We start from the raw sequence: 21120 nt of genomic DNA on the forward strand, positions 1-21120 counted from the left end.
AAAAAAATGGCATTAAATGAAACAATGTTAGAATAATTTCAAGTAAATTAATGCCAAGCAATATTCTAGGACTTGTTTGGGTCATGGCTAATGATACAATTTACATTTACAATAAACATTTAAATTATATTCAGGAGGATTTCATTATGCTAATGATGTTACTACAAAATAACACTGGATTGAGGCCACATTATACAGGGCATGCCTGTACCTGAGTGTAGTATAAAACATTTTTCAAACTTCCCATGTTTTACAAAAGTTTACATGGAGAAACGGATAAGTACTTTTCTATGAGAACCATAAAGAAAGTGGAAGAGGAAAAGAATGATTAAGTTGGGGTCAATTAACAATAATAATAATAAAGAAGTAGTTGAACTTATAAACAACAACTCTGGTTGCATACTTCAGTAGTTTTCATTTCAATTTCATTTCAACTACATGTATACATGGGAGGTCATGCAGTTAATATTTTCACCTCAGCCATGCTGCCAAAAAAAAGCTCAAACAAAACAAAAAATTCTTCATTCAGAGTTCATCAGTTCTCTCTCTGAAAGTACATAGTATTTTTTCATCATGGCCCTTTGGAATTGTCTTGATCAGAGTAGCTAAATCTTTCAAAGTTAATAATCCTTACAAATTGTGTAAAAGTTCTCCAGGTTCTTCTCACTTCAATTTACATGAGTTCATATAAATCTTTCCGGGGTTTTTCTGAAGCTACCCTGCTTGTCCTTTCTTATGGTAGTATTCCATCACAATCATATACCACAGCTAATTCAGCTGTTCCACAGTTAATGGTCATCCCCTTAATTTCCAATTCTTTGCCATTTCATATTACACAGATAAATTATCAACTGAAACAAAATTTGTCTTTCATTTTGATATGCCAGAAAATTCATCATTTACCAGCAATCAGAATATAGTAAGATTATTAGGTAAAAAAGGCTTATTTTAGTGTGCCATTATAAAGTAAGTCAGTTCACTGTACTCATCCAGATGTAGTAAAAGTAAATTGGTCCTGGGAAAACAGGGTTTTCATTTTTAGAAATATTTGTATCTTTATAAAATGAGAATTACTTCTGTTGACCAGTCAACAGAAAAGAGAGCAGAAATGGGGGACAGAGACAATAAAGGTTCCTAGCATGTTATTTTGAAGTCTAGAAAGTCATAAACAAGACAAACTCCTTTACAAAAATGGAGGCTCTGGGAGGAACTCATCAATAGGAAAAAGGGGAAAGGGGAAGGATATTCATGAGCACATCACAGGAGTGATACTATGTTCCAGGACAAGGAGGACCCAGCTGCTGAAAAAAAAGAAGTACCAGGAAGAGAGAACAGCAGAAACATGATTTAAGTCCAGAAAGTCAAGATGGACAGAGGAATGAATATGAAGTCAGAAAGTAGAGGTAGTATGACTTTTCAATTATGAATTTAATTCTATGTCCATACCATCTATCAAAACTCATTCCTTTCTCTGTATTCCTGCTGAAATTAACCGTGAATAGGTTTTTATTAACATTTACCCTGGACTATAAATCTTCCTGTCTCTATCTTCAACCTCCTCTATACTATTCTTTTGTATGTTTCAAAAGTAATCTTCCATATGCCTAGATTTGATCAAGTAATTCCTTCTCTCATTCCATTCCAATTCAAAACCAACTGAGTGGGTAACAAAGCAGCAATGTAGGCAGCAGCAGAAGAAAGCCCATCATAGATCTTTGCTGATAATCAATTTCACACCACTTCCAGGACAGCACCCAGAGTCAATCCTTTAACTGTCCTCTGCCCAAGGATGAGAGGCTGGAAAAAGAACCCTGAGCTAACAATGAAATGGACTCCTGAAACATCTGTCATCATGCCCAACTACTGGAATTGGATATACTACTACTCAGCAGCCATTTGAGAGATGAATCTACTACCCTAGGATTATAGAAAATCCTCTCCAGTCTAGTAGTTTCTTGGATCCAGTTGTTAAAAGACTTAGGCTGCTTATACATTCCCAACTGATCCTTTTCAATCCTTTCTCTCCCCTGCTCCCCACCATAAAACTGATATGACCTTGAAGTCTCTGACCACTCAGAATAACCAGGACAAAGACTCAAGGTTAATTCAATTGGTAATTATTCAATTGGTAATGATGGAATTATTTGAAAAAGCCTTGCTTTCTAAGCATTTGGGGGAATCCCTGATCTATGAGGATTGATGACTATACCAAAATCATCATGTGTTCTATGGTCTTGATGTTGCTTTGTCCCAATTTCCATCAGTAGACCCAATGTGAATCACTCTGCACATAACATAAATTATCAAAAATCTGGGAATGCTTCTTAAAGTAAAATCTGGAATTTCTGATCTTGATTTTCTAAATTTCTTCAGGGAGTGTTCTATCTTTTTTGAGGGGTAAAGGGTAGAGTTTTTATCTCCTCCTCCAATCAACCTACAAAAGACTTTAAGAACCTCCAGGCTAGGGATATCTAGCTGTGACTTAAGGCTCCCATGTATGTGGATAAAGGAACTCAAAGTCCATTAGTGTATTTGGTGTATTTAGCCCCTGCTTTTAACAAAAAGACTGGATAATCCTTTTGGGCTAATTTTTCCCCTAAAATGTTTAAGCAAACATCCTTTAAAATTTTTTTTTTGAAAGGCAATGGGGTTATATGACTTGCCTAAGGTCACATAGCTAATTAAGTGTCTGGAACTCAGGTCCTCCTGAATCCAGGGTTGATGCTCTCTATCCACTACATCACCTAACTGCTCCCTTCCTTCTTTTTTTTGAAAGTTGACTGGAGGGGGAGGCTAGGTGGTGTAGTGGATAAGGCACCAGCCCTGGAGTCAGGAGTACCTGGATTCAAATCTGGTCTCAGACACTTAATAATTACCTAGCTGTGTGGCCTCGGGCAAGCCACTTAACCCCGTTTGCCTTGCAAAAAAAAATTAATTATTAGAGAAATGCAAATTAAAGCTTCTCTGAGGTACTACCTCACACCTCTCAGATTGGCCAGTATGACCAGGAAGGATAATGATCATTGTTGGAAGGGATGTGGGAAATCTGGGACACTATTACACTGTTGGTGGAGCTGTGAACTCATCCAACCTTTCTGGAGAGCTATTTGGAACTATGCCCAAAGGGCAACAAAAATGTGCATACCCTTTGACCCAGCAATACCACTACTGGGTCTATACCCTGAAGAGATGAAGAAAAAGGGTAAAAACATTACTTGTACAAAAATATTTATAGCAGTCCTGTTTGTGGTGGCAAAGAATTGGAAATCCAGTAAATGTCCTTCAATTGGGGAATGGCTTAGCAAACTGTGGTATATGTATGTCACGGAACACTATTATTCTATTAGGAAACCAGGAGGGATGGGATTTCAGGGAAACCTAGAGGGATTTGCATGAACTGATGCTGAGTGAGATGAGCAGAACCAGAAAAACACTGTACACCCTAACAGCAACATGGGAGTGATGTTCAACCTTGAAGGACTTGCTCATTCCATCAGTGCAACAATCAGGAACAATTCTGGGCTGTCAGCAAAGGAGAGTACCATCTGTATCCAGATAAGGAGCTGTGGAGTTTGAACAAAGTGCAAGGACTATTCCCCTTAATTTAGAAAAAAAACCAGATATCTTATTGTCTGATCTTGTTACCTCTTAGACTTCTCTTTAAGGATATGATTTCTCTCTCATCACACCCAATTTGGATCAAGGTACAACATGCAAACAAAGTAAAGACTGACAGAGTGCTTTCTGTGGGGGTGGGGGGAGGGAAGCAAGATTGGGGGAAAATTGCAAAACTCAAATAATATCTTTAATAAAAACAAATTTAAAAAAATAAAAAATAGGTTTAATTTATTCTAAAAAAAATAAAAAAAACTTCGTAACTTAAAATTAAACATTTAAGTCTTCCAAAGACTTAATTGGTGAATGAATTGATTGTGACACAGGAAAACAAATGTTTTGTTTTTCCAATTCATTTTATATATATAAAAGCTCTACTCTGATGCCTCACTAAGTGAGGAGGGCTCTATTCTAAAGCAGTAATTGATAAACTACCAAAAATGAGAAGGCTCTAAAGATGGATCCAGCACCAGACCACAGTCTGCTACCCAAGAATCAGACAGGCTAATCAAAGAACTTTGTAGACACTACACATCAGTGATTCCCAACATTTAAATTCCTTTCAACAACAAAAATGAATCCCAGGGGGGTAATTTATTATACTATTCATAATACTAAACAATTATTTATTGCTTAAGGCATCATTAGAGCACCAGCCCTGGAGTCAGGAAGACCTGAGTTCAAATCAGACTCAGACACTTAATTTACTTAGCTGCATGATCTTGGGTAAGTCACTTAACCCTAGTGTCTTGCAAAAACCAAAATAAACAAATAATTTTAGCAGAAACCCTTTGGACTATATCACAAGACACTAAATGGGAACCACCATACTCAGTGATAAATTTTGTAATTCCTGTGTACTACTCTATCCATTCTGCTGAGACAGTAGCAGAAAAGATATATGGCACTAAGAATCATACAGTTCTTAAACTACCTAGTAATTTTCTAGGAAGATTTTTGTCCAGTGACATACAAGTTTATACACATTAGCGGAAATGAGCAACAGTCATATTGAGATGTCCAATATAAACATAAATTAAACTGAAGAATAAAGAAGTTGCATTTTAATAAAACAATAGCCAACAGGTTCTTCTTTGAAGAGGCAATTATTAGAGAAGCAGAAGTATTCTGCCAAAAAGAATCATTTCATAATATACCTGGTCATCTCAGCGTGCAGTGCTCTTGACAACATCAATAATCAGAAAATAATTACCAACATCTGTGACAAAAGATAAAGAACTAAAGAAATTCTACTAATTTCTTCCTTACTGCTTATTACAACAATACTAAGTTCTCCTCAATCCTATGAAAATCTTTACAAACCCAGGAACTATACAAAAACAATCATAAAATACTTTTCACACAAATAAAGTCAAACAAACAATTGGGTAGGCTGAGTCAATATGATAAAATGACAATTCTACAAAATATCAAGGAAGTTGGTCTAACCATATCAGATCTCAAACTGTATTATTATAAAGTAGTAATTATCAAAACCATTTTTTTCTGTCTAAGAAAACAGAGTGGTACATGAGCAGAACAGATTAGATACACAACACAAAATAATAAATTACCACAGAAATTTAGTGTTTGATAAAACCAAAAATACAAGCTTTAGTGACAAGAACTCACTATTTGACAAAAACTGCTGGGAAAACTGGAAAACAGCGTAACAGAAAGTACAGACCAATATCTCAGATCAAATGTCAAAATAAAGTTAAAATGAGTATGATTTAGACAAGAGTGATACCATAAAGCAAATCAGGAGAGCAAGGAATAGTTTTATCTGTCTGATCTATGGAGAAGAATTTAGCACCAAACAAGAGATAGAGAATATTCTAAGATGTAAAATAATTTTGCATTACATTTAATTAAAAATGATTTGCACAAACAAAACTCATGCAGCCATGATTTTTTTAAAAAAGAAAAAAGACCTATTGTAATACATAAACATACACATCACATATATGATATACACACACACCTATCAGCTTTTTTTGTGGTGGCGAAGACTTAGAAGTTATTATGTTCATCAAATGGGGAATGGCCAAATTGTGACATGAGAAATGACAAAAAGGTTGATATAAGAAAATCCAGAAAGACTTATATGAACTGATACAATGTGAAGGAAGTATAACTAAAAGAACATTGTACCAAGTAAAAAACAAAATTGTAAAATTATCAAGAGATATCACTTTAATCCCTCTAGAAACATTAACTTCTCTATCTTGGTTTCTTTACCTGTGAAGATTAGATTAGGTGAATTTTGAAGTTCCTTCCTGCTCTCATAATAATATTCTACGCTTTAAGAATAATTTAATTGGAAATCTAGCAATTAATTCAAACACATAAATCCAGGTCTCCTGAAGGTCAATAAGTCAAAAAATCATCTTTATACCATTTAATTTTTTTTTTACTTTTGCCCTTCATATAAATTCCTAAACAGAGAGTGATTGTATAATTGCTAAGACTACAGTTAAGTAAATAATTTAGAAAACAATATTGTACAAGGACAGCTAGGTGGCGCAGTGGATAGAGCAACAGCCTTGAGTCAGGAGAACCTGAGTTCAAATACAACCTCAGACACTTAATAATTACCTGGCTGTGTGGGCTTGGGCAAGTCACTTAACCCCGTTTGCCTTGCAAAAAAAAAATGTTAAAAATTGTTTATGTATTTGGGGGAAATGTTATTTAAAAAAAATCACAACTGTACATTCCCTTTGACCCAGCAATATACCCCTACTAGGTCTATATTCCAAAGAGATCAATGATAATCAATGTTTTGTCCTTCATTTTTTTAAAAAGGTTTTTGCAAGGCAAACGGGGTTAAGTGGCTTGCCCAAGACCACACAGCCAGATAATTATTAAGTGTCTGAGGTGGGATTTGAACTCAGGTACTCCTGACTCCAGGGCTGGTGCTCTATCCACTGCACCACCTAGTCACCCCTGTCCTTCATTTTCAAAGAAAGGTGGTGCCATGACAAACATGTGAATTGGATTTGAGTGAGGGGGTGCTGATATAAGTCATCAGACTCACTTTCTCCTCCAGAGCCATCTGTGTCCAGTGGCCAGATATGAATCAGGACAACTGGAAATGACCCTGAATGTGAGGCAGTCACACATAATACCTACCTATATGATCTTAGGCAAAGAGATCAAAGAAAAGGAATCTGAATAAAAATATATATTGCTGTTGTTATTCAGTTTTAATTATGATTGACTCCATTTGGGATTTTTCTTGGCAAAGATACCAGAATGATTTGCCATTTTCTTCTCCAATTCATTTTACAAATGAGGAACTGAAGCAAACAGGGTCATACAACTAGTAAATATTTGAGGTCAGATTTAAACTGAGGACTTCAGGTCCAGTACTTTATCCATTGTGTCATCAAGCTTCCCCAAACATGTGGAAGCAAAGAACTAGAAACCAAGGGGATGTCCTTCAATTGGGAAATGGCTTAACAGAATATGATATATGAATTTGATGAAGGGAATGTTTTCTGAAAAATCTGGGAAAACTTGTATGAACTAAGGCAAAATGAAATGAACAGAACAATTCATACAAAACTGCAACACTAAAAATAATCAACTGAAAAATTAAGTATTCTGATCAACACATAAGTTCTTCACAACCTGTCCAATTCCTATCTTTTCAATCTTTTTTTATTCTACTCCATTCTAGTCTATAACTTAGGCATAATGGTTTACTTATCATTCTTTGCATTAGATATTCCCTCTGCCATCATCTCCATGTTCATTCATTTACTATTTCCCTTATTTACAATATTCTCCTTCCTAACCTCTGACTCTTAGACTCCCTGGTTTCCTTTAAAAGTCTGCTTGAACATCACTTTCTTTCACCAGACCTTTACTGGTTCTAGAGTTAGGAAAATCACTCTGGCAACTGAGGGGAAGCCAGAATGAAGTGAGAAGAAACTTAAGGCAGGGAGACCACTGCAGCAATCGAAGATGTACTAAACAAGGATAGTGGTGGGTCTAGCAAATGATTGGATATGTAGAGTAAGATGAATCAAGGTTATGAGAGATATATACTCTAACAAAGGACTATATTTCTTTTTTAAAGAATTCTAATCTATAGTATTTTAAGTGCTATCTATCATCACATTAGGAAACTATGGCAAATAGAACTTCCAATATAAGGAAATAATGCATAGCTAAAGATAAGAATTTTATACAGTAACTTTAGTGCATCTTCCTGAGAAAAAGAAAAAAAAATGATATAGTGCTCAATATTTTTTAGTTGAATTACCTTTCCCAAGAAAAAACAAAAACGATTTTCCTAAAATTTCTTATGAAGGAAAATAGGAGAAGAAAGGGATGAAGAAAGGGGAGGGGGAGGAGGTGAAGATTGTGGGAGAGAATAGTTAGATGCAACACATTTTTGAGGAGGGATAGGATGAAAGGAGCAATGCTATGACCCAAGAGAACTCTGAAGGACTTATGATAAGAATACTATCCAACTCAAGACAGAGCTGATGGTGTTTGAATAGAGACTGAAGCATATTTTTTCCATTTTATTTTTCTTGAAGTTTCACTTTGTGAAGAGGGAAGTTTATGCTTACTTTTATAACATGACTATCGTAATGTTTTTCATAGCTAAAAATTTTTAACCTATTCCAAGTAACTTGCTTTCTCAATGAGGGGGAATGGAGTGGGAAGAAGGTAGAAAATTTGGAACTCAAGGCTTTAGAAATAAATGTTGAAACTTGTTTTTGCTTGTAGCTGGGGGTGGGTGGGAATTAAATAAAATTTCTTATGAATTGAAATCTCTATTTACAAATAGAACTAATAAGATATGAAAGTGATATTACAAAATTTAGTTGAGCTATTTTTAGAAAAGACACATCCAATATAACCAGATATTTTTAGAGTATCATATCTGCTTATGCCATATCCAGTCTTTAGAATAAATGTCTTTCAGTCAGCTATTTTTAAAGACAAATATAGCCTTGAAGTATTATTTATCAAACCACTTATCAACAATTAAATCATGGTAAAAATACTGAGAAAAACAGCATGCTAAGAAGAAAATAGTAAATTCAAAAGTCAAGAGAACAAAAAAAAAAATCTAGAGAACATGGTGTTTAGAGAAATGGAACCTAAGTCAACTTTCAACAAAACTGACTAAAGGAAGAGATTATCCACATATAATTGAAAACATTCAAGAGATAAGGTCATTCAATTCATGGTCCCAAACCAAGGGAATGAGAACCAGGGATTCTGGTGTGAGGAATAGCTTCATTATGTCTGACATTCACTATGGAGAATGGGACTCCAGCACTCATCACTCTGGAAAACTAAAGAGGGTGAGAAGAAGTGTCGGGAAGGAGGTAAGGCTCCTCTTCCATGGAAAGGGAGAATATTCCTATTACAGATTTCCAAGCAGTCAACAGTCACACTTGTGTTAAAACTTTGATCTTGGGGCGGCTAGGTGGCGCAGTGGATAAAGCACCAGCCTTGGAGTCAGGAGTACCTGGGTTCAAATCCGGTCTCAGACACTTAAAAATTACCTAGCTGTATGGCCTTGGGCAAGCCACTTAACCCCATTTGCCTTGCAAAAAAAAAAACTAGAAAAAAATCTTTGATCTTATTTTTCTATAAGAGCCTGATAATTCCATTTGGAATTTTGGATACCATTTCCCAGAGTTGCAAAAAGTAAAGAGTTTGCTCATCTTTTCGGGGGAATTAAGAGCATCATTTTACCAAGATGAATCCATTAATCAATGAACAAGCATTTATTAAGTCTCAAAGAGCTTATATTCTTTGGGGAAAACAAAGTTGTACATATATATATATATATATACACACACACACATATATATAATATGTATTTATATAATATGTATATGAGAGAGAGACAGAGAGACAGAGATAGATAGAGAGAGAAACTTACAAAACAGATAAAAGGCAAACAGGGGGCCAGCAGGGTGGTACAATAGAGAAATGGCTTTGGAGTCAGGAGGACCTGAATTCAAATCTAGCCTCAACAACTGCCACTTACTATGTTTTCCTTGGGCAATTCATTTAACCTAATTGAAAGGCATCCATGGCCATCTCCAGTCATTCTGATCCATTATCTAGTCATTAGACTTAGATGACTCTGGAGGAGAAAGTGAGATTGGAGACTTAGCACAGCAGCCCGCTCACTCGAATCTTATCATGGTATCACCTCCCCTGATGTTAGGATCTTCTTCAAAAATGAAGAACAAACATCACAGAGGGCAAGTCACTAGAAGTTGGGATAAAAGAGAAAATCCTCTTGTAAAAAGTATTGCTTGAAGGGATAGCTAGGTGGCGCAGTGGATGGAGAACCAGCCTAAGTCAGGAGTACCTAAGTTTAAATCAGCCTCAGACACTTAGACCTAACTGTGTGGCCTTGGGCAAACCACTTAAACCCATTGCCTTGCAACAAACAAAAAACAAACAAACAAAAAAGTATTCCTTGAGCAAAGCCTCCTAAAAGAAGCAAGGGATGTTAAGAAGCAAGTATGAAAAGAGAACAATGCAGATATGTAAGTCAACCAATGCAAAGACAAAAAGAGAGATGTGTAAATAACATTAAGTAGACTAGTAAACAGAATGTGTGTATACAGAGAGAGAGAGAGAGAGAGAGAGAGAGAGAGAGAGAGAGAGAGAGAGAGAGAGAGGAAATACATAAAGCCACTGAAAAAACAGTAAAGGACCAGGTTAAGAGTTTCAAATGCCAAATAGCAAATTTTCTATTTGATCACAGAGGTAATAGGGAGTCACTAGCTTCTTGAGGGGGGGAAGTGAGCATGTGATATGATCAGTTGTGGAATGAAAGGAAGATGAATGGAGAGAAATTTAAGGCAAGGAAACTTGAATCTTAACCAGATTTAGAGTTCACTGCAATAGTGCAGAAAAGAGGCAATATGGTCCTGGATTATCATGATCATGTGAAAAGTGGAACATATGACACATGTGGAGAGATGTCAAAATTTGGCAATTAACTGGAAATGTTAGATAAGTTCGAGTGAGTAGTAAGAATGATACATAGTTGTGAACTTGTATAGATGTGGTACCCTCAATAAAAATAGGGAAGTTAAGAAGGAAGAATCTAAGGGAAAATGTAATTGTTTCTGTATTAAGACAGAGTTTGAGATGCTTAAAATACATAGAGTTCAAAATGTTCAATAGAGTTTTGATGGAGGACTGGAGCTCTGGAGAAACAACACCTGAATGTAAATAAATGATGTGAGCCATCTGCATAGAGATGATAACCAATCCATGAGGAATGGATGAGATTAAGAAGTGAAGAATATAACAAGAAAAAGCCTAAGACAAAGCCTTGGCATACACCCAGGTACTGGAAATGACATTAATGAAGATCCAGCAAAAGAAACTGAGAAAAAGAAGCCATATAGGAGAACTAATAGAGAGTAGTAAAACAAAAATCTAAAGAGGAGAGAGTATTGTAGGAAGAGAAAATGGTTAATATGTCAGAGAAGTTAAAAATGAAGATGAAGAAACAATTTCTGAATTTGGTAGTTAAGAGATCAGTAACGGGAGAGAGCAGTTTAAGTTGAGTGATAAGGTCAGAAGATCTAGAAGAGAAAGATTTTTTTTCCACAGAGTTTAACAGAAAAGGGGAAAAGAGATATATAAAATACAATCTTCAGGGATGATCAATTCTAATGAAGAATTTTTAAGGATACAAGAGTCTTGAGTGTGTTTATAGGCAGCAAGGAAGGAACCATTAGAAAAGACTGAAAGATGGGGGGGAGGGGGGAGAACAGAGGTAACTGGAGTAAAGAAATAAATCAAGAGTTTGTGAGATAAAGAGAAAAATGAAGGCAACTTGTGTTCTCAATTTCAGGGATGAAGTATGAGAAAAGATCCTCCAACTGAGAAAATGGGGTTAGAGTTGGCATGGATCTCTAAAGAGGGTTTGAAATATCCATTGTAGTGAGAGGGAAAGATAATCAATTAGAGGGTAATAGCTTTGCTATGGTGAGATTATATAAGATAAATTTGTAGTGGACCCAGTCACCATAATTGTGACTTTTTCAAACATGGTTCAGCATTACATGAGCAAAAGCAAAGAATGTAAATAATGGGAGTAATCAGGGTTAGAGTTGGACAAAGTATGTCCTGCAACAGGAAAAAGCAAACAGTTAAAAAAGGAGAATAGTGTATCACTGAACTAGTTCACCAAGGAGTAGTGATTTAAGAAGGAAAGAATGGTATAATCTTAGCAGGGGTAATGGACTGGCACAGTCCCAAGGAATGGAGGAATTGGAAATTGTAGTAAGGATGAAGAATAAATTTAGGTGTAATAAGGCATAGAGAATATGGGATGATAAAATATTTTTATTAGAAAAAGGGTTGGGGGAAGCTAGGTGGCACAGTGGAAAGAGCACTAGCATCAACCCTGATGTCAGGAGAACCTGAGTTCAAATTCTACCTCAGACATGGGACAGCTTACTAGCTATGTGACCCTGGGCAAGTCTCTTAACCCTGACTGACTGGGGTGGGGGGGAATAGAAAAGAAAAAGGGATTTAAGATGGGAGTAGAACACTTGAGGGATGTGGCAAGATCAAAGCTATCCCTGTGGATACCTGAAGCATAGTGGAAGAATAAGTCATGAGAGCTAAGTAGATTATCAACAGTCTAGTGAAGGCTAAGTAAAGAAAGTCAGGTGAGTTACAAGAAATTCAGAGAAACTCAAGGATGACTTAAATAAACTTTAACAATAAGACTGTCCACTTTAAAATAGACTGTAAAAAAAGCAAAACCAAGAGAACATATACAACAATATAAAAGGAAAACATTAAAATTCATTAAATGTAAAAACAAATATTGACTCAAGCAATTGGTCAATAAACATTAAGCATCTCCATGTATCAGGCACTCTGCTAAACACTGAGGAAACAAAGAAAGGCAAAAGATTGTCCCATCTTTCAAGAAGCTCCTAGCAAGGGCAGCTAGATGGTATAGTGGATAGAGCACCAGCCCTGGAGTCAGGCGTACCTGAATTCAAAGCCAACCTCAGACACTTAATAATTACCTAGCCATGTGGCCTTGGGCAAGCCACTTAACCCCACTGCCTTGCAAAAAAAAAAAAAGCTCCTAGCAGAAGGGAGGAGACAAACAACTATATACAAAGAAGTTATATAATAAATCAACTGGAAATACTTAATATAGGCAGAACTTGAATGCAGGTATTCCTGATTCTGAGACAATAACACTATACATTATATCTAACATTGGTTCTATTTAATTAATAGGTCACTCTGACTCTCAAGAATACATCTTCTGGATACCACCTATTGAACATCCCTCAATATTTCCTTCAAATTACTAAGTATTAAAGAACATATTTCTAAACTTTAACAGTGCAAACATGACTCATTTTTCTTTCAATCAACCTCCTCTTAATTGGCAAATCTTGACACATGATCTCCACAATATCTTGGGCATATTTTCTCCACTCAATTACCAGTGTAATTCAGACTCTAAATCACCTTTTACTTCAACTACTGCAATAGACTTCTTGTTTTGCACTGTTTTTTATTGATGTCTTTTAATATTTTTAATAACATCCAATGAAAGAGATGATCTCTCATGATGTTTCCTCATGAAAACCTTCTTCATACAGTTTCTGGGTTTTGCCTTGGGAGGTAGATTCCCAAGGATTTAATGTTCTCTGCAGTTTCTTTTAATGGAATTTATCTCTTGCCCTTGAGCTTTATTGTTCATATATAGAAAGGAAATACTCTTATGCACATTCTGGCAAGAATGACCCCCCAATGAAACTTCCTGACAAATGTTATATTTTTTAAGTGTTGTTCTCTGGGAGAGAACAACTGACTCTCTTTCTGATTGGACATCTCTAAATTTGGTCAATGGAAATGTAGGTTGTGATGTTGTAAAAATATTTTAATAGGGGTGGCTAGGTAGGGGTGGCTAGGTGGTGCAGTGGATAAAGCACCAGTCCTGGAATCAGGAGTACCTGGGTTCAAATCCAGTTTCAGACACTTAACCTAGCTGTGTGGCCTTGGGCAAGCCACTTAACCCCATTTGCCTTGCAAAAACCTTAAAAAAATATATAGATTGTATAGTAGACATTCTGTATACAGAGGATGTGGAAAGGAGGGAAAGAAGACCACACACTTGTGGAGAGCATGTGATTCAAGGGCACAAGAGAAGCTTTAAGAGCCAGAAGGAGGCCAACCACATGGAGCCCTGAACCTTGAAGAATGTGTGTGTGTGTGTGTGTGTGTGTGTGTGTGTGTGTGTGTCGGGGGACAGGGAGAAGCATGGCAGTCAGATGGAAATCAGACAAGGGTAAAGACAGGAGAGAATGGGTGACAGTCAGGAACAGACATGGAGTTCTTGAACAAGGACAGAAGGAAGACAGTGACATAAGGGCCAAACAAAGAAACAGGTGGATGGTATTAGTCAAAGGTCTCCTCCCTAAGTACCTGAGATCTTAAATTTAAGTCCCTTATCCAGTGCCAGCAATGACACCATGATTTATTCTGCTTTCACCTGAAGGGTTTTTGTTTTTTATTTATTTTTTGGAGGAGGCCACAGCCCCACATTGAGAGGCAAAAACAGAGAGAACACAGAAAAGTTAATTTTTTTATGGAATACAGATTTCTTTTGGAATTTTTTACATAAAATCAAATTTGCATAATAATGCAAATTTATGTACAGTGAAATTGTCCTTGTATGTGTTTATGTTAGATACCAAATCCTATCAGAGAAATTTGATACAAAGATCCCCCCATTTTATTGCTTCCCTTATTCTAAGTGCATTAATTTTGTCTGTGCAGAAACTTTTTACCTTCATATAATCAAAAATGTCTATTTTATCTTTCATATTGTCTCTATTCCTTTAGTTAAGAATGCATCTCCCATAGCTGAGAAGTATATGTTCCTTTTCTAATTTTTTACAATATGATCTTTAAAGATCATATATCCATTTAGAACCTATTGGGGAATACAGTGTAAGTTGTTAGTCTGTGATCTCAAAGTACTATTACTCCTCCATCCCTGCTTCATTATTACCCTTGATAATTTAGATCTTTTTGTTTGCAAATGAATTTTATCAAGTTCTATAAAGCATTCCCCCTTATTAGCTATTTAAGTTGTTTTTATTTCTCTAAGGAGCACTTAATTACTGAATCTATACAAGACTTTTGTATGTTTTGGTAGATCAATCCCCAGATATTTTATTTTGTAGTTATTTGTAATGAGATATTCATTTCTATTATTGTTTCTTGGATTCTGTTATTATATAGAAATGTGATTGATTTTTGAGGGCTTATTTTAGCACTAACAATTTGATTAAACTATTGTCTCAATATATCTTTGCTAATTCCCTAGGATTTTTCAAATTATACTAGCAGCAGCAAATATTTATAGCTATTATCTTTTCTTGATCTTTATTCCTTTGATTTTTTTTCCTCATCTTATTGCTATTGTTAAGCTTTTCCAGAACCATATCAAATTAGAATGGGGAGATGAGTATCCTTGCCTTATTCCGTTATTAACTGGAAAATATTCTGGTGTATCACATTATTACATATTAAAACCTACTTTTGGTTTTAGATATTGAATATATAATGTAATATAATACATTGCTGCTGCCACAATTTGGAAAAAATTTTTGACCCTCCCTTTGTATCAGAAAATAAATCTGTATTATGGTATTAAAAGTTAAAATATATTGATGTTATACAATACTATACATATATATCTTATGCATTTATGAGTTTCTAAACTTTTTCTGTGTTGTCTGCTGGCCTCAGGTTGTTTTTCTAATGCTGAAATATCCTTGCATTCCTGGTTCATTTAGACCATAATGAATGATTTCTTGGATAAATCTCTTTAATATACAGGAATTTGTTTAAAAGTTTTAAACTGATATTCACTAAAAATATTGGTCACTTATGTATAGCCTTAGGCAAATTACCTAGCCCCAATGCCTTGCAAAAACCAAATAATAATAATATTGGTTAGTTTTTCATTCTGTGTTTTATCTTTTGCTGGTTTAAGCATTAGGGGTATATTTGTATCATAAAAGGATTATGTTCTCTTATCTTCTCTAAAGTTAGATAGGATTCTCTGGCCATCAGTCTCACAAAGGTTTTTTTCCCCCCCTTTTAGTAGTTCCTTTTACAGTCGATTCAATTTTCTTTTCTGAGACTGGGCTATTTAAGATCTCTATCTGGTCTTCTGTCTTTACTTTAGAAAACATTCCTCTATTTCTCAGTTTTGTTGGCATATAACTAGGTATAACAGGTTCTGATTATTTTTTCTGCTGGTTTTGTTCAGGTTCTTCTGGTTTCTTCACCTTGCTCATTTGCTATTCTACTCTTTTGATTTTTTAAAAATCATATAAGCTGAAGATTTATCAATTTTTTTAGTCTTTTCAAAGAATCAGCATTTATGTTTATCATTTCCTTGGAGATTTTTTGGTTTCCACTTTATTTTTCAATCTAATCCATTTCTCACCAGGGTGTTTCCTGAAACTACTTCAAGGTCTCCAGAAATTCATCATTCTTCAAGATCACATCACCTCTGAAATTCATACCTGTTCAACAACCCCAGCAGCTGGGGCTCTTCTCACCCTTCTCATTGGAAAGAGTGATGGATGAACACTGAAGAGCTCTTCCTAGATCCTCTATTTTTAGGAGGGTGCTCAGGACAATCATCTTGCTATTTCCCACCTTGCTGAAGCCTTAATCATAATCCCCTTACTGGGAATTCTCCTCCTTTCAGATTTTTGAAATGTGTTGTCTTCACCCATTAGATTGTAGGGTCCTTCTGAACAGGTTTTGTATCCACAGGACTTAGCAAGTGTCCAACATTTAACAAATGATTATTGACTAATTTTTAATAGCAATTTTGGTATACATATTTTAAGTTCATTTACTTGTTGACTATTTTTTAAAATGAATATTAAGTTTATCAATCCTCTTTTTCTATTTTCTTAATATATGTCTGCAGGAACATGACTTCTCCTGAGTACTATTTTAACTGCATCCCAGAAATTTTGGCATATTGTTTCATTATCATTTTCTTTTCACATAATTATCAATTATTTTTCTGATTTGTTCTTTGAACCACACAGTATATATAATGTTGTCATTTGAGCCCATGTCTTTTGTTTGTGGTCTCTGAACCAATTACATTTATTACACTATGGTTTGTAAAGGATTATATGTACTATTTCTGCCTTTTTAATATTTGTTTGTAATATCTCTGTGCCATAAGAATTGATCAACTTTTGTCAAAGTTCCATGTGGTGCTGAAGGACACACACATACATGGGGTTACATGATATGTCCAAGGTTACACAGCTATGAAGTATCAAGTGTCTGAGGCCGCAGTTAAATTCAGGCCTTCCTGACTGCAAAGACGGTGTTCTATTCATGGTACCACCCAGATACCCCCCTTGGAATATATACACTCTTTTATAGTTCCATTTAGGAGATGTCAGAAGTTTTTTAGCTCTAGTTTCTCCGGCAATTTGTTCAGTTCTATATTTTCCCTTTTCATCATCTTTTACACTTATCAAAATGTATGGGACATTAAAGTCTTCTTTTACTGGTATTGTATTCTTTGCAGCTTTGTAGCTTAATATTTCCATGATGAATTTGGATATTAAGGCATTTGGAACATATAAGTTTTATAATGTCTATGTCCCTTTTAGCACAACAGCATTTTCTTGTTTATCCTTCTTTGATTTTATCAGATAGAGTGATTACAACAACTGTGCATCTCAAGTATAGTAAATCTTTTCCCAGTTTTTTCAGTTTTATTCCTGTGTATGACTTTGCTTTGCAATTTTTTTTTTTGCAAGGCAATGGGGTTAAGTAGCTTGCCCAAGGCCACACAGCTAGGTAATTATTAAGTGTCTGAGACCGAATTTGAACCCAGGTACTCCTGACTCCAGGGCTGGTGCTTTATACACTGCACCACCTAGCCGCCCATCAAATGTATTTCTTTTAAGCAACAGAGTGTAAGTTTTATTTTCTTATTAAACTTGTCATTCTTTATTGGTCTGTTTAAACTGTTAACACTTAAAAATCAGTAAGTTTATATTTTCCTTCATGTCTCTAATATTGAGGGTTTTTTAAAATTGTGATTTCCTCTCTCTTCTGCTATAAACAGAGGAAATGTGTCTTTCATTACCTTGGCTTAATCTTTTCTTTCTGTGGTCCTATTCCCACCTTCACTATTCTATGAACTCCTGCCCCCTTCTCCCCTTTTATTTATTACTCCCTTTTCTCCTTTGGACTTTTGGTTCTTTTTTCCTTTACTTTTTTTATTTGGTTATTTAATTCTTCTCTTTTTTCCTCTCATTTAATCAAGCAGAATACATCTTCCTACCTTCTCCTTCAACTTCTATTCATTAGGGGGGTTTTTTATATTCATTAGTTCTTTAAATTTCATTTTCTATGTTCTTTGCCAAAGAGGATTTCTCTCCCTCATCCTCTTCACAATCTATCAAGATCTTCCCTTTATGTCTACATATGTACACATATGCCTTTTTCTAGCATCTCTCATGGAATAAAAATTTTTGAGGTACTCATTCTGAGGGTCTCCCTTCTAATAGTTTCTGCTACTGCCTTGTAGAATTTTCCCCAGGTTTCCCTATTCTATTGTGCATCACTCCAAGAAAAATTTCAATTCCTGCAGGTAATTCTACCTCAGGTTATTCTACTTCCCTTCCATATCCTCAATTATATAGCCCACCACTGACTTTGGTCTTCTCCTCAGGTCAATCTACTTCCCCATTTACCTCAAAAACTTCCCCCATTTGCCCATATACCCTCCCACCTAGAGATTCTGACTCTATCGAGATAGGCTTGAGTAGTCTCTCCAACCAACAAATCCCTACAAACAATATTCAGAACAAGTAATTCATCTCCTTTTACAGAACATATCTCTTCACACACAGTGGCATCCCTCCCACCACCAAAATAAGGCACCCCCTTGCAACCCTATTCTATTCTTTCCCCTCCCCTCCTCTTCACTGACTCCCTGAATGCTCTCCTCTTCTTGAAAGATAAGTTGTTGCCTTCCCCTTGTTAGAAACACATTTGACATAGTTAAGTATCAGCAGTTTATGCAGCAAGAACTTAAGAGAAATCCTACAATTCTGGCCAAAAACGGGTTCCACCTCTCAAAGCAGGTGAGAGCATTGGGTACAAAAGTGAGAAGGCTTTTATGGATTAGTATAATACATTTCTTTCACCTCCTCCCTTTCAAGAGTTATACTGGTCTAACTCTCTTCCAGGTTATAATCCTCCCGATACATCTTTCTTTAATATATTTCTTTCTCCTCTTCATGCATCCCATATTATGTAAATGAAGCTTAATTTTATGAGGGGGGCATGCAAAGTAATATGTATAAACCTTTTTAAGTAGGTACAGTTCTTTCTTGGGTCACTGCTAAGTTAGGACAAGCTCCCCCTTTATCCTCCTCCCCCTTTCTGCTGTCTTTGTTCATTCTTTAACTGCAAATTTAACTTATTTGACCTTGTCTGATCCTGATTAAATGTTTTTCCAAGCAGTTATGAAAAGTTAACACTTACATCAGCCTGACCTTGTCTGTCTCATGATTAGATGTGCAGGTGTGGAAACTTAACTTTTTATTGCTTACACCCTTTTTGCTAGTCCTTTAAACAAGGCACTTCACATAACCCTTTCTACCTTTCTCCTCCCCTCCTTTCCATACAACCTCCCATTTTGTAATTCAGGCCCATCAAAAACAGTGATTAACGTATAGGTGGTATATGAGATTCTAACCATAATGCACCAAACTCACCTCTCCATCATCATCACTACCTGTCTTCCACCTTCATTTCTGTCTCCTTGTGTATATTTAGAAAGTTTCTTAATGATGGTCTCACTGTTATCACTGTTGCTGCTGCTGCTGTCCTTGGCTGCTGCATTCGTTCATACTTTCTGCATTTCTGCTGTCTGGGGTTTTCAAAAAGTAAAATAAAACAAAACACAAACACAAACCAAAAAAACGCTTCAAGTCCAGTTTTCTGAGAATATTTTGAATTCCTCTATTACTGATCTGTCTTTTTTCATCTATGTTTAACCTCAGAATGCAAGGTAAGTCACCTTGGGCTATATTTGAGCTCCATTGTTCTTAAGGATATATCATTCCATTCCATTCTATGTTTTCTGTAGCAATCTTGTATTACCGAAATTTCCTTTCCTTTCTATTTGAAGGTCTTTCTCCTAGTCACTAGCAGAATTTGTTGTTTCTCAATATAATTGTTAAATTTAATCACTATGTGTCTTGGAATTGGAAACCTTGTTTGTTTTTGTTTCTGGAGACCATCTCAGAATTCTTTCAATTGACATTTTGTTTTCTTTTGTTTAGAAGTTGTGAGCAGTTTTCTTCTATTGGTTTTTATAGCAAGGTGTTCACTTTTGATTTATGGTGTCTTTGGGTGACCAATGATCCCTAAATTGTTTCTATACACTCTGTCTTCAAAACCAATATATTTGCTTGTATGGAAAGAATATTTTCTTATCATTTATTGATTTTTTTTCTTTCTCTGCTTCCAGACTGTTCTTCACTTTTTTATATTTGCATTCTTAATCAGATGTTCTTTCCTTTGTTTCTATGGTGAAAGTTGTTACCAGAGATTCAGAATTTTCTATTCTGCCAATTATTTCTGCTGTAGAAGGCTGTAAATTATACTCTCACAATTTTCATTTCTCTTTGAAACCACTTAGGAATAGCATATTATAGTTTTATGCTCTCCTCAAAATCCAGAGAATACTCTGCTTCATCAGATTTTTAACAATTTTTCTTTGTTTTACAATCTTTATTCAAAGATAATTGAACTCATTTAATAGACCACAATTTCCTTCTACTGTTATTATCTTCCCTGTTGGTTTGTCTATGCTCAAAGTCTCTGAGTTTTCTTCTTCCTATGATCTTTAGCAATCTCAGTCTTTTCCCCTTTATTCCCCCCCCCCCCCCCCACTGCTCACTTTCTGACTCCCTCCTTTCTGATAGTAGTTTCTCTGGAGGCTAAATCTCAAAGTAGCATCTCAATCCCCTTCCACACTGGGCAATTCATAGATGAGTAACTTAGCTTTCTGCAGCAAGTGGCTATTTATTTAGAGAACAAAACTGGATGTAACTGAATGCCACACTCTTTCCCTCAGATTTATTGGAATATCACACAGCCCCCCCCCCCAAAACTGGTATATGGTCCTATTCCCTCTGTTCCTCAGTTTGCTTGCTCAGCATTTTAAAACACTACAATGTTTCTTTCTATCTGGGAAAAGTTCTACTAATTGGAGTTTGGATCTTCATCATACTGGGAGTAGGCAAGGATCAAAGTAAAGAGTTAAGCTCTAGAAAGTAGAGTTAAGCTCTATTACAAACCCAACTTGTGCTCCTCTCCTATCCCAAAGGGCTCTGTTGCAGCACAGAAAGCTACCATAGTGCTGACTATCCCAGTCCTAGCTAACAT

The 21120-nt window shown here is 35.7% G+C and overlaps 1 protein-coding gene across 5 annotated transcripts in view; it reads right to left on the reverse strand.

Annotated features, from left to right (window-relative positions):
• Positions 1–21120, reverse strand: part of ITCH (itchy E3 ubiquitin protein ligase) — a 172757-nt gene that overhangs the window by 131053 nt on the left and 20584 nt on the right. The window contains exon 2 of one of the 5 annotated variants that reach the window (XM_074212123.1): positions 19443–19597. The exons of the other annotated variants lie outside the window; for them this stretch is intronic. The gene's annotated coding sequence lies outside the window, so the exon portion shown is untranslated. The remainder of the gene's footprint in view (positions 1–19442; positions 19598–21120) is intronic. 5 annotated transcript variants of the gene reach the window in all.

The sequence above is a fragment of the Macrotis lagotis genome, chromosome 1, assembly GCF_037893015.1.
Source record: "Macrotis lagotis isolate mMagLag1 chromosome 1, bilby.v1.9.chrom.fasta, whole genome shotgun sequence".
Lineage (NCBI taxonomy): Eukaryota > Metazoa > Chordata > Mammalia > Peramelemorphia > Peramelidae > Macrotis > Macrotis lagotis.